Source organism: Scomber scombrus, chromosome 9 (genome assembly GCF_963691925.1).
Source record: "Scomber scombrus chromosome 9, fScoSco1.1, whole genome shotgun sequence".
Classification (NCBI taxonomy): Eukaryota; Metazoa; Chordata; class Actinopteri; order Scombriformes; family Scombridae; genus Scomber; species Scomber scombrus.
Window position 1 is genome coordinate 15,676,828 of NC_084978.1, and position 17,118 is coordinate 15,693,945.

Consider the following 17,118-nt stretch of genomic DNA (forward strand, 5'->3'; position numbering starts at 1 on the left):
GGATGAAAGTCAAACACTGTTTTTTTTCTTTTGATTCTGTTGGTTTGGGAAGCATTACGAACAATGGGCTGTGTGTGTTATTCACATGCCTGACTCCACTGCAAAGACATTCATAAATCTGTATAAGATTACAAATTAGAGTGAGGAAAATTTAGCATGCCAGAAGTTTGGCTCCTTTGTTTATTACCTAATGGTACCTTGTGAATACGGTCTTCAAGTACAGAAACATCAGATGTGTTTCCAAGCTAAAGAAAGGGCCCTGAGCCAGCAGGAGTTAGACAATACTATGTAGTTGAGCCACTCTGCTACCCTAATTTCAGTTTGCCTGCCAGCTCAATAGGGGCCCAAATCAGTCTTAAATGAGTTACACACAGGATCAGATATCTCTGTGGGAACCCGTCTGCTTTTAATTTAAGGTAAACTAATAACTTCATTTATTTGTAATTAGAAAAAAATAATATCCAACTATAAAACAGTATCATGCTCTCCACTTTCTACTGGCAGCTCAATCTTCAATAGTTCATGAATTTTAATTCATTTTGGTAGTTAGGCCAATCCCCCAGTTGTATGAAGCGACAGAGAGTTTTAGTCAAATTGAATTACCCTTTATGTGTTTCACTGGTCTCACCCCCTACTGTCCTCATTTTCTTCATTCTCCTCCTTCTCCTCGTCCTCCTCCTCCCCTCCTTTTTTCTTTCCTTTCATTTTACTCATCCTCTGTTGCCTTATTTTACCAATGCCTTACAACTTCCTTATTTTCCTCATAGACTGGCTCTAGACAGCACTAAGTTGTACTGCATGTCTGTGTTTTAACTCGGGTTGCCCCCAGCTCATATAAATGACTTTGGCACTTGATGTTTGAAGAGAAAAGATGAGGAAAAAAATCCCTAAGTGCAAAATCAAACAGATAAGAGGCAGAAATCTTCACTTTGCTGGGGAATGTGTGTCTTGACATGCATTACCTTTTATGTTTTCCTTTAAAGGTAGTCAAGGACAGTTCGTTTTGGAAGCATTCTAATCCTGAATGTTAAGGATATATTTATGGGTCTCCATTTCTATATCATGAAGTCTTATTTTGTGAGAAATCCTACAGAGGGATAGCAGGACATTGATATTACTTCCACATTAAACCAACCCGATGTGTACATGTAGGCTCTTGTGTTATCACCCAGTCCCAAATGTGTGGCCACACACTCCAGAAATAGTCTACAGAGTGATCATCCATACATAAGCAACCAGCCACAGTCATATAGTAAAAACCTGTTAGAGAGGCACTAAATATGTTATAAATAAAAATTATTTAAAAAAAGAGATGAACTAAATACATGCCAGGAAGTTGGTTACTCACTGCATTTAAGGCTATATGACCAAATGACTCACATTACACCAAATCATTCAAATGACCTCTGAGGTGTTATCTCCAAAGGGCAAACATGGCAACATTACTGGGCAGTAATGTTTGCAAAGATCCAGTACTGCTGCATCTGCAAATCCACAATTTCAAGGTCAAATGCCGTATCGAGTATATGGGAGATAATGGTGTTACAATAAATTATTGGAATACATCTCCAGCCAAATGAATTGATGGTGGCACAGTCCTCAGTGATAAAAGTAGAGACAGCATGGCATGTCCTATGGTAGGGGCAGCATAAACCTTGACCAAATATAAAAAGAACATCATGAACAAAGGGGATAGGATTTGATAGGGGTTAAGGTTAAAGGTAGTGAAAAGAGTAACATTTAGACTCCAGAATCTAGAGGGTTGAGAGGTTAGGTTCTGCCTTGTGATCCCTTTCAAGAATTTGCTCTTTACTTTCTGTTGTGGAGCACTTTGTCCTTCTCTGACCTGGATCATCAGCAGTAAACCCATTAGAAAGAGAACACCAGATGACAAATACCCCAGGATCATGCTGAGTATTCATCTGCCACATTTGTATGAGTGACAAAGCATTTCCTGCTGGCAAGAAGGGTCATCTTACAGGGTTTCCATGCATGTTGCCAACGAATACATACAGTACATAACTCAAAATCGACATTCTCTGTCTCATTGAGGGTGTCCATCATGCATAAGGGTGAAAAGAATGACCATCCATGGACACATCCATTCACTGAATCCCACAGAGGCATAATTGACATTGTCTGGAGGGAGACACGTGGCTTCCATCTCTTGCCAGCATGTGTCTAAGCTCTGAGACAAGCAGTTGTACATTGACAAGTGGATAAAACTCCATAACTTAACCAGAGAGACTGGACACCCCTGGCAATAGCTTTGTTGTGTCTAAAAATAGTGGGTCCCAATGGTCTATCTTGGAAAAAGCAGAGGCACACTTTGTTATTTCATTATATCCCTCCACTCTGATTTACATGCACACTAAAGGAAGAGTAATTTTTATCTAAGCGTCACGGCTGTGGCGGAGATCTGTGTACTCATCCCCAGCAGAATAGTAAGACACAAAAACAAGCTAGAGATCCACTCAGTGCATCCCACCCTCAAGAGGCAGACATGTTATCCATGTTTCCCCACAAGCATTGAAGCATGCATGCATCATGTCAATGAGACCTGGACTAGGGAACTTAGCCTTTTCAGTCACCATGTTAAATAATGCATCAAAGCACAGAATAGAGCTTAATTTATGACAAATCCAGGATTCAATATTGCATCCTTTTCTGATGTGCTCACAGCTTCATCCACTTGTTTTATTTCCCCCCATAAGTGACACACACATAGGCACTTGGGTGTATTTGCATATTTCTTAAGACACAGTACATAATTCTTTATTCATCTTATTGCATTGGCTCACTGACATTGCACTGCATTACGGTGCACTTCCATGAATACTTGCTATTGCACTATTTGTGACCTCAGTGACTCTCCCTTTGTGCAGTCAGCACCCATAGCAAGTGCATAGAAATATTGGACACATGAGTAGCAGCATGCTGTGCTTTGCATCGATTTCACTGTATATCATATTGTTGTCTAGTTTAAATTAAATGAGGCCAAGTGAAGCATACAAATATTAGTCTTCTGGCAAAAATCTGCAAGAGGTGGTTACATTCACGAGATGGTGTGTAGGAAAAATACACTTGGCTTTTTGTGAAGTTGAACTTTGATTGGTTACAATCAGAAATCTCATAGACCTATGTCATGTAAGGAGGGGACACGTTTTCTTCCATCTCCCAGGAGAATAAGGTACCAAAAAATCAGGGCTTTTCTCATAGGTGTATTTAATCATGCAGGCATTCTTGCAAAAAAAGTTTTCAATGGCCAATGTTTGCATTGCAGAGGAATCCCACAAAAGACTCCCTAAGGATTTGCAGACATTGGTCGATATGAGTCACCGGCGGGGGGGTCAAACAAATGTGGTGTGTCTGGGTGACCTTAATCACTTCCAGGTTCATTCAGGCTCAGATTTCACTTGTGTGCCTTATTTCAGGTCACTGCCTCAAAGTCAAAGTAGGGCACAGTCATTATCTGAGGGAGCACAACACAATCATCCACACAATACAATAAGGTCGGCACAATTCACTGAAGTGCTGCCCATTACCTCTGGGCTTGAACACATGTGTGCTCCATCACAAGAAGCACCTATCTATATGTGTGGAGCATAGGTAATTTATATAGTGAATTTGTCTGTAATGCATGTGCAATTCTTCTGGACGTGTGGTTCTTTCTCTTTTTTGAAAAAAATAGAATGTGAATAGAAAATAAGTAAAAACAGAAAGAAGAAGTATAAAACACGATGTTTACAGGCAGATGGGATTGAGATCCAACTATCAAACTATTAAGTGGAAGGGAAGACATTAAACCAAGCAGTTGGAAGTTACTATTATGACAAAGGCATAATGGGAAAGGGGTATTAAAAAGGGGGCATCTCAAAAGGCGTGTGAAAAGCACCAGTTTCCCTCAAAATTCACAGCACAGCATGAAGTGAAGCCATATCACTTCATAATGACTATCTGACCACTCAAGCAACACAGACCTCTGCAACAAAAACTGTCAAAATGACATGTAATAATCTGTCTGACTGATCTTGGGAATGAGTTGCTGCTCCTTTTGAAGACTGCATGCACATAAATTCTTTATGACCATCAGTGAATATCACACGCATTATTTAAGAAGACTCTGCAAAATATCCCTTATTCTATTATCCTTTCATTTTTCAAGCTCTAGCTGTCCCTCCATTTTATTGTGGAATGTGAACCCAAATACAGTATAGCGATATTTTACATTACTACCAACTGTATAGTAAAAGCAACATCTTATTTAGCTAAAGGTATTAAAGAAAACAGAGCTGCTTCTGATGGAGAAAAGAGATTACGTCAAAACCTTGTTAGAGACTTAGAGACGTTTGCTTATGTTTGCTATGCAGGTTAATGCTGTGGTTTTGACTTGAAGAGCCCACAGTGTCTCAACATCGGTGCTGGTAAAGATCAAAGCCATTTGAATGAGCTATACAATGTATCGTACCACTGACAGGCATTAGCTTTTCCTGGTTTGCCATCTATTATCGTTTGCTAATGGCTCCAAGCATACCTCCTTGCTTGACATGCAACCACTTTTCATACACGTGTGAATCAGATGGCATGACATACAGTACATTTCTATTATCAATACACATTTAAATAGCAAAGGCTGATGACAAGAAAAAACATTTAATGACTGATATAATCATAGCAAGTATGACACACAGATATCAAGCTGTGAATATAGTTGCAATTTTATTGTATAATTTTCATGGGTCTCACACAAATTGCTTTGAATGTATTCAGATTTTCCCATTTCCCTCAAATACTTGTTTCCGTTTTTTTTATTTTTTGTTTTTTTTCAAGCATTCATTTTGAGCAATTTTGCTTGACACTGGATGAAGTGAGAACACACAAAGAAAATCAGCATGTTATTGTGTATGTGTGGATTAACTTTGTACTGTGTATATGTCTGAGTGGGATCCATTTGGGGTCTCTGCTTGTCTTTTGTGTTTCTGTCCCAGATTGAGCCTGACAGCTATGTGCAATATCCTGTTATAGAACACAACCGCACAGACAAAGAAAGAAGAAAAAGCATCAAATGCTTTAGTTAAACAGTCCTTCAGTATGTGGAAACCTTTCCACAGTCATCCCACTTATGCCATGTGAAGCTCTAATTAGTCAATGGGCTGATCTCATTAGACAAATGCTTTTGTTGCAGGTGTCCAGTCCAAGCTGAGAAGATTGCCAGAGGCATAAGGTTAGAGAGGCGGGCTTAGGAAACCAATATAAACGACTTAATGGCTTATATGCAGCCATGCTTAGAGGTATTGCATTGCTACAGTACAGTTACTAAAAAACAAACTTAATTTTGCATATGATATACATAGTGGATGAGACTGTCCTTACATCTATTGTGATTTCCAATACAGCTGATGCTAGGCGCAACTAAAATATAATTAACTATTTGTTTCTTTCTTTACTTTAAGGCACAGGAGAAGAAGGAATTGCCTCTATGTTTAGTCAGGAGAGTTCAGCATGTTCACTGTTCGAGTATGCGTTACAAGTGTTACAATTACCCTGGAGTGAATTTCCGGGTTCATAGTGTGTGTGTCATCAAGTTGAGGAACTACCTGCTTCAAATGCAAGTACTTATAGAGATATCACTCATGGGAGGTGTTCTCGTGGCTAGATATGGCATGTCCATTGCACCAAAACGAGGGGTGTTTGAAATGCAGCGATTAGTGCAGTGTCCAGTTAATTTTAACAGGGTTTGCAATGGGACTAATCAGGAATTAAGAGTCGGCATCTACTTTAAATCGCCTTCTTTACGCATTTGTGGGGGGATACTGTCAGGATGGAAAAAGGCAATTGTCTGCGGTCTCCCGATTATCCCCTGCAAAAGCCTATAATCTGGCTGAAAGTACTTAAAGAGTCAAGCAGCAAAATAAACAACATTGATTATCATCCCACTGTTCTTTCTGTTTTTTCTAAGTGGACCATGCAGAGAGAGAGGGGGTTGGAGGCTAAGGTTGCGCCTTCCCCCGTCAGCTCCATCTGCTTGGGCAAATGTTAAGGCAGGCTAAATACCCCCTGAGTCCTCTGTTGAAACCAGATTATCAGCTATTCTAAGGAGGCGGACGAGCATCTTATCATCTCCCAATCTCTTTTACAAAAGCAAATCAAGAATTCTGCACAAGGATTACCAGGATTAAGGAAGACACAGACATGGCCCTCTTTGGACAATGTCTTAAATTGTCGCCTTTCAGTCTGGCAACCTTCAGTTTACAAACATGCAAAGACCGCATCCGGTCATTACAATATCATTACCACTGTTAATTCTCATTTGCTAAAATAACACTCCAAGAAATGTTATTTTTACAATATATGTATCAGGTTAACATGTTAGCATATAATGCATCTAACATGGCACTCCAGTGGTCAATTGCATTCATTTTTGACTGTTGGAAACTGAACTCATTTAGAAATACAGCTCAGTTACACCTCAGAAAAGCGCCTCTGCTTTACAAAGCATTGACAGCATCACATAGTGTTGAACAATGACCCACAGTGGGACGTGGCTAGGTTTGAAAACTGCATGTATTAGCTCCAACAGTATGATAGATTGCTGGACAGGTTTTCCACTGTACACTTCAAAGAGGGTAAAATGAGGGACGAATTTCAATGCAAACAACCTCTGCAGGGCTGTAGCTTAACTGTCCACAGAATGCAGATGGAGCATCAGTAACCTAGTGGCTTAGATAAATGTAAAAAAATCTTGGTAAATCAAATTCTGCATTCTCTTAACTGTATTTGTATTTTTGTTCAGGGGGGATTAGTATTAAATCTACATGGGCAAAACTAAGGTTGAGGCCACGTGATTACATCAAAAAGGGTTGGGGTGATAGAAATGGGAATTAGGGAGTCTCCTAAACATGCTTGTAAAGCCCACTTATCCTTACTGTAACAAGTGAAATTCAACGAGACAATCAAGCATTGACAAAGCCATGCCCAAGCACCAGCAAGCAGATCATGCAACATTCTGTGTGATTGCTAATCGTGCAGGCATTATTAATCCACAGTACATGGGTTATCATGGTGAATTTCTCTACCTAGGACATTTTAGGCAAGATAGAGACACACTAACTGTCTTGCAAGCACACAAGCAAACCATATGCTCCTTGCACACTATCAGCAAGTACTGTTTTAGATCACACTTTTAACAAGGAACAAACAATTGCAAGCAATCGATGTTCCTCAGATCCCCGCTCCACAGTCACACCTCATTTAATCAACAGAATTGTTTTCAATGAAAACAATCTCCGGGCTGTAGAGCTACTCAGTGTCTCAGAAAGAACCACTCGGCGGGCTTCCACACTGATTTGATTGTTGCACACACAAAGGTAGCTAGACCACCGCAGCTATGGGGGATGATTGAATTATTCAGTTTGGCAGAGCTTTGGCAGCAATTGTGTGGAGTGTTGCCTTGAGTGGAGTGCAACAGAAAGACAGCATCTTCTTGTTTCCTGCACCACTGCACAGCACATGCATAAATAGCCCCTGCTTAGACAGTCATTTTTGCTCTAGGACAACTTCACATCATACCCAGAACATTCTCACTGCTTGGCTAATTGACCTCCAGCTCCACATAGACATCCTTAGCAATAAATGCCTTACCTTGAATACATTTGTAATATTGACATTTGAACATATAAAAGAGTGGAATGTCATTTTTCAGAAACAGATCAGAGAATCAGAAAATACAAGTTCCATGTCTAAGGCACCTTAATGCATCTAAAATCACCACTAATTTGAATTGTATGAAAGTATGAAAATTACTATAGTCAAATTTGAAACTCATAAAGACAGACAAACAAATCCATATAAGCTTTCAATGATTGCATAGTTTAGAGAACTGTCATAAAATACCCACAATTTTCCTCATATTACTTGAAACAGACTGCTTGTTTTTTTAAGTTAGTTGAGACATCAACAGCAGCAATAGTTCAAACAAGCTGTAATCTTGAATTGTCATTCTATACTGTCTGCAGCCAATGACTGTGATCTCAGTGGGGAATGTGAGTGACTTGTAAAATCAATGTAATGTGAAAGTAAAAATGGGTTTTGCAATCTTGATAGCTTATTTGAAATGTTATCCAGATTAATAACAAATGGCTTCTAGTTTAATGTTACACTTATCAGAAGGGAATAATTGATAACAGCAGGTTGGCACTGATTGCACTGAATACATCCTCAAGGTTGTGGAAAGTCATGTCCATCCATTTGGGCTCTGTCTAGAATGATAAACTTTTCATGCACTTTTTGATTAATCTTACAATGTTTTATTCGTTATTATAAGCATGTGATCAATAATTGCAGTGCATCTAATGGTGTTGTATTGGTGTTTGTGTAAGCTGTCATGTGTGGGTCTGTACATCTTTCTCCATTTGTGGACATATCATTGCATATGTAATCAAACTTACTACATATGACTAGCTTCCTGGGCTGTTAGATGAAATTAAATACTGCATCTTCATAAATCATAAATCCATAAGTCAGCAAAAATCTTCCCTTACTGACACTGTAATATAACCATGCAACAACCTTTAAATGTCATTTTATAGATGATAAAAATCACCAAGAATGCACTTAATGTGAGCTGACCAAAATCACAAGCACACACTGAGACCTGTAACAACTGCACATCTCTGTGGGAACAGAGGATCAACAATGAAATGCTCCAAAGACAAACCAAAGACATTTTCTGTTATAAACCAGACCAGCAACTTCTTGCACTAAATCTTTATCCTTTTCAACCCATCCCTCCTTTCTCATCCTTGACTTTGCACTCTGAAGCAGATGAAAAAAATCCATTTATCGCCTACTCTATCTTCATGCACAAATGTTAAGACTCATTAATGCTCTGGCTTTGTTGGAGCTTTTTTATTTATTTATGGCTCATTTGAAAACATTCCATTACCTAATTATGCATAACATGAAAAATCAAATCATAATTTATTTAGCTCAAAGAGATACAACTATGATCTACCCAAGATCCCTGTTTTTAAGTAAGAACGAGGCATTTAGCAGGTTTATATTTATCTATTAATAGAAAGCTGGCATTTATGCACTCTCTATAAAGTGCGAGAATGCTCTACTTGAGTTTGCACCATTTTCTCAAATCACCAAGGACACTTTCCCCGAGGGAACTGATTAGCTCTCTCTCAGTTTTCAAATATGAATTAACTTTGATAAGCAATTAAACATTGTCTGTTGTCTGTTCTCTGGCTTTGGTTTATGCCTTTCAAGTCTGTATTTTTGGATCAAATCTGCATAAACACTGCATAACAGCAGCGGTTATTGTACTGTACCTTCTAGTATCAATCTTCCTCTCAGATGTGTAAAAGCCAGTGTGTGTGCACAACTGTACATCACAATTGCAGGGTTATCATTATCAAATGATCATTATCAGCTTTCATGGAGGAGAAAAAAAAAGAAAAAAAGAAAGTTGTGTTGTTCCAAAATAAGCTACTGTTCTGCTGTTTTCTGTCTGTGCACTTCAAAGGATGTTTTTTCCACACATTTCCATAACTTTTTATCTGTAATCTGTTCCTAATGAGCGATGTATATCTAAACAATTTCTTTGTTTTTTTTTGTTTTGTTTTTTCTCTCTCCTAGTTAAGGGCTATGTTGTTGCAATATGTAGAAGAAAAGGAGGAATGGGCACTTATTTTTTACAATGGCTGAAATCATCCAATTAATGGTGTCCAAACCAACACTGACACACATACTTCTACAGGTCACAGCCTGACCTATACTATATGCTACTGACTAACTGTATATGAAGAAAAACAAATTATTTTCCCACAGTCCTCAACATGTGTTTTGCCTCATTTTTGTTTTTCTGATCTAACCAAGTAGATACAGTAGGAAGTGTGCAGAAAAGTGAACTGGCTGAGAGACACAGAGTGATGCAGACTAATATCAAATGCTCAAAACAATGAATAAGAAGAGTCGTCAAAATATGCAATACAATGCAAAAGACTTTAATAAATTTCAGAAGCGCACACATACATAAACAAAACATTTACAGTTTTCTCCACACTGGCAAATCAAAGTCAATTACAAAGATCATGTAAGGTGCATATTGTACTTCACATTGAATAAAAGTGAGGTTGTCTGTCTCCCTTACAACGACAAAAGCTCTCCCCATGTAAGAGTTTTTTTTTTCTTTTCCCCAAAGATCAGGCAAATCTAATCATTACACAGTGCTAGGATGCTATGTATATTTCATACTGTGGCTCCTACGCAGTAGTGAATACATTTGATACCATAATTACATGAATATACCTCCTTCAATAATAACAACCTGCCTCATAAGAAGGCAACACACATAAAATTAAAAGCTTTGAAATAGACATAGTCTGTAAAGTCATGACATATTATGACTGGAACAAAATTTAAAGGGCTGCTGGTCCATACAGTAATTTCACTTAACTATATATAGTCTCTCAGACAAGGCAAACAGCCTCTGGTCCAGTCCATCTGTGCATTTCCAATTGACTAAACTGACTACGTCTATTTTAATGAGTCTAATTCCATGGTTATATGTATATGCCTTATCTATCAAAGCAGTCTTTAGCTTATCAATGAACAGGACTATTGAACAACAATGCTGCTAACCCATCAAGCCAGTTACTGGTGTATACTGTAGAAATTATTCTAGTCAAGACATACTGTACCATAATGATCCTATAGATGTATAGAAACAGTAAAGGCAAATGATGCTCTGAACAAGAGACCAAAAAAAGTAGTAAGTGCACCATTGTGGATTTTCTGTCAAATGTTAACTTATTGCTGTTTTTAAACTGAAGCCTGGATTACCTTTTCATTTTTGTCTTCAATATTTTCTCATTTTAAAAATGTATTTTGTTAGCATAAATAAGTGCACAAAGTCAAGTCATTTTTGCTTAAGCCCACCAACTGACATTAAAGACTGCCTGAGGATTATTATTATTATTTTTTTCCCCATCTGGGGTCATTTTAATATGGATCTCACAGGTTAAATCACTTCTGATTTAGGAACTGAAAGCGACGCACAAAAGGTTAGGCTTAGTGCTTTTCAAATCTGCCCTACATAAACAGCTTTTGATTATAACCCGAGCAGTTAGTCTCTTGTGATTGTGGCTTAGCTCAAAGTATTAAACGTGTCCTACCATTCCTTCCAGTGTAATAACGGCATGGCGATCAGTAGCACATTTGTAAAGAACTACAGATGTGATTGTATTGTGGGGCCATGCATGTTTCTGTAACATTAGCCACACTCTTCACTAACAGTGGCATCAAAAGTGGGACAGAATTGACAGAAAAGGTACACTGTGATGTGGGCTCAATACTAATGTAAGTCTACAGGTTGTAGACCTTGCAGCATAAATACAGTCAATAAAGTCATTAGTTCCATGAGCAAGCCCACATAGAGCAATGTCAAATGATACAAAAATCCGAAAGTAAGAAAATAAAATGGCAACCAGGCAGTTTTGAAAACAAGGCAAAGAAATATATTCAATAAATATAAACACCATCAACTCTGTGATAGATATACATACATACATATAAACATACTTTACAGATCTACTGACTGTGTTTGACACCTATTTTACAGAGTGGGTGCTGGAGTGGGACATTTTTTGAGGAGGGTTCAGGGCAAACAGTATCATCCTCACTGACACAGTTAAGTAATAGCATAGGACTCAATAAAGCATTTCAAACTTCCAACAGATTCACAGGAGGAGCTTTGTCAAGTTTCAGGCAGGCAACATGAAGTGTCTATCTTTTTCTGACATTTTTTTTATCCCCTCCAAGTTCATCTTTTCTGTCGATTGTATGAAGAGGTGGGGTTTGAGGCTGTAGAGACAGTAAAGTACTTGTTTCACCTCTTCAGTTCTTGCCTTCCTTCTTTCCTCCCTCTGCCCCCTCTCTCTCTTTTCTCTCTTTTTCTCTCTTTAGGTAGTGGGAGCTAGAGATTGATTTTAATCCTGTGGGAGCGAGCTGTACCTGTGCCACAGAGTGTGCCATAGTGTGGTGGTTTCAGTGCCGTCTCCTGAAATATAGAGAGACAGACAGATATAGGGAGATTGTAGTTACAATATCATAGAGCTCTGAGCAGCCTAAGCTGTAGCCTTATCAGTGTGAGGCTACACTGAACACTGAATAAAAAATTTCTGAAGAGAGCGTAGAAGATTAAAAAAAAAGCATTCTTCAAGGCACGGCTGGCAATCAAGTCATTATCTTGTCAGGTTTCCTTGAAGAATGCTACAGGTGTCACAAGTTTGTACATTTTTCCTGTACTTATCAGAGCATGCAATCTTATCCAATTATCACTCCCAATTTGTCTTTTTTGTCTCCCACCACACTAGTGCAGCACTCTTCATTTCCCCTCAAAAAAGCCATTTGGATCAATTTAGGCCCACTCTTTCGGACCCTTGTCAGTGGGTCTTCTGATATGTACAGAATATGACATTTTGCTATTCCTCAGAGAGTTAGCAACACATCTGCCAATATCTGAATCAGGACGAATCTGAGCTGATAGTGCTTACATTTGCAAGGCACAGTGATTACAGATGCAATGACTCAACAAAAAACATAAAGGAAAAATCAACAAACAATGATAAAATAAAATAAATGCCATAATCAGTTGCAGGAATTTAATACTGCTATCAGATTTGATTAGCAAGCCTATTAGCATTTTAAAATCATGGTTTCTACTACTGGCTGTGCACCCTCTATGAGTCAGCACAAGCGCTTTGTCATCAGACCATAGGTGACTTTTTTGACAGGCCCATACCTTCACCCACACCAATAATTTAGTACCTTCATTAAGCAAGAGTTTCATATATATTATTTTATATATATATATATATATATATATGAAGATAATATCCTTAAATGCATTATAAATAGGGCATACTTAAGTACTCAGGGAATACTTAATCAAACTGTAATGTATGTTTATGTGATACTACGAAAACGCTATATTGAGTCATAGGAGGTCAGTTTTTTTTTTTTTTTTAAAGCAGCAATATGTGCTGTGTGGCTCCAGAATTATGGGCCAAACTACAGAATGCCTTTTTATTCACTGCATAAACAAGGTGATGTCTAAGATCACTCATGCAGGGTGGTACTCATTTGATCTGCCTCTGCTAAAGTACATACTCTCACAAGAGCTCCTCATCACTGGAGGCAGATTGACCTCTAATATCATGGGGTAGGGGTTAAAAGCAATGATGAGATGTGTAAAAACTGAGAAGGGAGGGGAGGGAGGGGGCTTGTATTTGCAAATATTGCTCTCACTGTATAATGAAGCCATATGGTGGCACAATTCTGTAGTCTCTGAAGTATTTTTACAAGCTTTACTATTTATCAGCTACATCTGTAAAGTCCCTGACAAGATTTTGGTGACCTTCAACCATAAGCATCTCCCCCTGTGTGCCGTCCCAATTGTTATTCCATTGGTGGGTTTTTTCGCTTTATTTTCAGCTGCTTTGGGTGATTGATTGACAGTGATTTGAGAGATCACTGTAGAGTCAAGAAAGCGCTGTCTGTGACTTTGATGAACAAAAAGGAAAATAAGACAACCTTCTTTGCTTTTGGACCCCTGGTATTAGGTTTAGGCTCAAGAAAAAACAAGTAGCTGGCATTGGCACACCCAGTGATGCTTTTGTTAAAGCAGTCACGCTTGAAATTGTCTCTTTGCTAATATTCTATTTTGCTAATAACATTTTCTCAGATAAAAACAACAACCAAACGTTTTTAAGAATTGCTGTTTTTAAAGGAGACCTATTATGCTCATTTCCAGCTTTTTTTTCTTTTTTTTTTGGAGTGAGTAGATTTGCATGAATCCCAGTTAAAAAAAAACAACCTTATTTATCTTATACTGGCCTTTTATGGAGCTCCTCAGTTCAGTCAATCTCTTAAAAGGTAGTCTTAGCTCCTGTCCCTTTGAGGCCCCCTCTCCCGGTGAGCCCATTCTGTTCTGATTGGCCAGATTTTCGGAAGCCTGTTAAGGGGCAGCCGTATCAGAGTCGTGTCAAGTTACCACCAATGCAAACCCAAAATTTCCTGCTTTACTGCTTCATATTAAAAGCTTTTAAATTACTAAATAACATGACACTTTTGTGTGAAGAATTTACAAGAAATTAAATGTGTTCCTTACTGAATTAGCAGAGCTCGATTAGCTGTGCTAAAAAACAGCAACATAACAACATGCAGAGATATTTGGAACTATGTTTCCAACAGCTCAGTTAGAAATAATGCAGGCTGGTCATCTGCAACTAGTATGCAAGAACTGCAGATGACCAGCTCTTCATAAAAAATCTCACTGTTTCACTTTGCTGTGCTGTGTAACAGGAAAAAAAAACACTCACAGTGTGTGATGGATCAGTGTGACTACTCCAAAAACAATGGAGAAATGCCATAATGTTAGTAGAGCAGTAAACTTGTGCACTGCGCTTGGAGCAGATGACCAGAAATACATCACAAGCCAACATCGGCTCAGGCTGAAAACAAATGTTGGAAATTGAGCATTTAAAGTAGTCTGAAGCCAGGCTTTTTAGGATGTTTTACCTTATTATTTGACATTTTGGCCACATTTAATATGAACATTGGACATTGTAACATTATATACATGACTGAAAATAAGGACAAGCATAATACGTCCCCTTTAATTGTTCTTTAGTCTTTGAAAATAGATTTAGTTTAAAAAAGCACAAATATAAAATAAAATTACAATAGGGCCTCAACAAAAAATACTGGTAGTCATTTATTGTCGTATCAGTTTGGACCCTGAGAATAAGACTCACCCAAGGATAGTATGTGGCATCCCTGATAATCTTTAAGGATGACTGTCTTTTTCCTTCTTTCTTATCAGCCTCATTCGAAACCTAATTACAGTGATTTTAATCATACTGTATTACGAGTGATTAACCCTTTAGTGCATTTAATTAACCTTTGCAGCCACTGATTCTCATCAGGCAAAGCTTCATGCTATTTTTTCCATGACACAGGCTTTAAATAAGCACACTTAAAACTAGTGGGAAATCTAATGTCTAAAGTGGGAGGCATCACTTGTCAATTGCTCAAGGGACAGAAAATGTAGATGTATTATCAGCTTAACATCATTGAAGATATGGTTGGTGAGTAGAACCAATGAAGACAGATTTTTCTTGATAATATTCAAATATTGGGATTATATGTGACACCAAAATATGTGAATATTATACGTGTTAAACCTGTCTTAGAGAAGTGGATAAATATACATGGGATATAATCAGATATAAACAAAGGCTGATGTAGTAAAATTCAGAATTGGGAGGATGTTTACTAATCACATATTCAATAATTTTAAATTATTCTTACAAAAATACTCCACTCTGATCAGCAACATAAGTGAAAATCAATTTAAATCCATGATGCATAAAATACAGGATGGATAATAATTCAGAATTGTAGAACACAGACTGAATATGTCTGCATATTTCAGGGCAGTCAGTACCAGCAAGAGGGGAAAATCCTTCTGACAACTCGTCAGTGTGTCATATAAACACATTATGAATTGAATCTTTGGTACCAAGGGCATGTAGTAGGCTTATGTATAATGTACCATGGCAGAGCATAGCTTTTAACCAGGGTTTAAAATAAAAGGTGGATGAAGGAAATGACTATCAACTCTGTGTGGGTGTCTTCATAAATTATCCTAAGCACAATACTTCACGGGATCAACAGTCATTTACCAAAACTATGCCACGAGGAATTTTAACACTTGCTAGATGTCACACTGAAGCGTACTGGGAGCAAAAAGGCAAGAACAAACCAAGGATCTGAAAACCGGGTGCAATATGAGGCTAGGCATAAACAAAAGCAAACATCTCATCAAACAAAATCAATTATTGATGCAATATCATGAAATGTACCCAAAATTGGATGAATGGCAGATGTGATAATTATGATCAAAACAGTAACAGAAATGAAAGCCAATGCAACCGAGCAACAACCAAACCCTAAAAAAAATCTAAAAAAGAAACAAAATGAAAAAATAAATAAATAAATGGTTGAAAAAGCCAGCAAAATCATCTGGATGTTTGACACTGAGTAAAAACTATGGCAACACGCACAACAATATGAATACAGTAAATCGCTATCCTGAGCATAGACTAGTCAGCCTTGATTAATTCCATTGTGCTGGTATTAGCAGGTCAAATATCAGCATGTACATACTCATAATGATAGCGGTATTTAATGACCCCTATACAAAAAACTATATCACATCACAGCAAACCTTTGTTGTGATGTCATTACATCAATATGAGCCAATTTAAACAATGTACAGAATGCGTATCTACATATGCCGTTTATAACAATAATTGGGGTCATTAAAGTAGAGCATTTATGAGCTAAATGCAACGTCGGCCTGGCAGGATTTTTATGGACTACTGCTCCCTTGGTGTTTAAGTATATTGGTCTCAAGGCTCTGCGTCACCTTGACCCCCTCCCCCACCCCAAGCAGTACTCAGTCTTCCCCACAGCACTCTGCTCTGGCTGTCAGCACTGAGCAAGGCCACCTCTCCTTACCTCTGATTTACATTTATTTCCCTCGCCAGCTTTTATTTATTGGGGCACTTCGCATTTGGCACATACAATATCTCTTAAGGAATCATAAGCCCTTTGCTGTACCTTGGCATTCAAATGAGCTTCTCTCACACAAAGCCTCACTGGCACAGTTAAGACAGCACTTAATATTTTGAGGACGGAAGCCACAAAAAGTGGATTATTCATCAAGTTGAAAAAAAACACAAAAAACACTTTGTGTTTGTGTGCTGTTACCTTCAGACTTTTTGTCCAAATGAATTGTGTCACTTTGGCTGCTGTATTTATTTTGGACTTGGTTTGTTTAAGAGTGTCAGTCAAATATATTAGCACACAGCTTCATTCGCCCTTGACCTCAAATACATAAGTAGAGTTCAAACTTCTCAATCTTTCTATCTTTCTATCCCAGACTCTTCTAAATCAGGCTACATTGCCACAAACAATGCACACTTAAGTTAAAAATAGCTAGCCAACATTATAGCACTGGTGCAATTAATCTTTTGAATATGAAAT

General features: G+C 38.0%; 1 protein-coding gene across 3 annotated transcripts in view; it reads right to left on the reverse strand.

The window, feature by feature from the left end:
• The window catches only part of pcdh11 (protocadherin 11), a 114,426-nt gene that overhangs the window by 87,846 nt on the left and 9,462 nt on the right, over window positions 1-17,118 (reverse strand). The window lies entirely within an intron of this gene.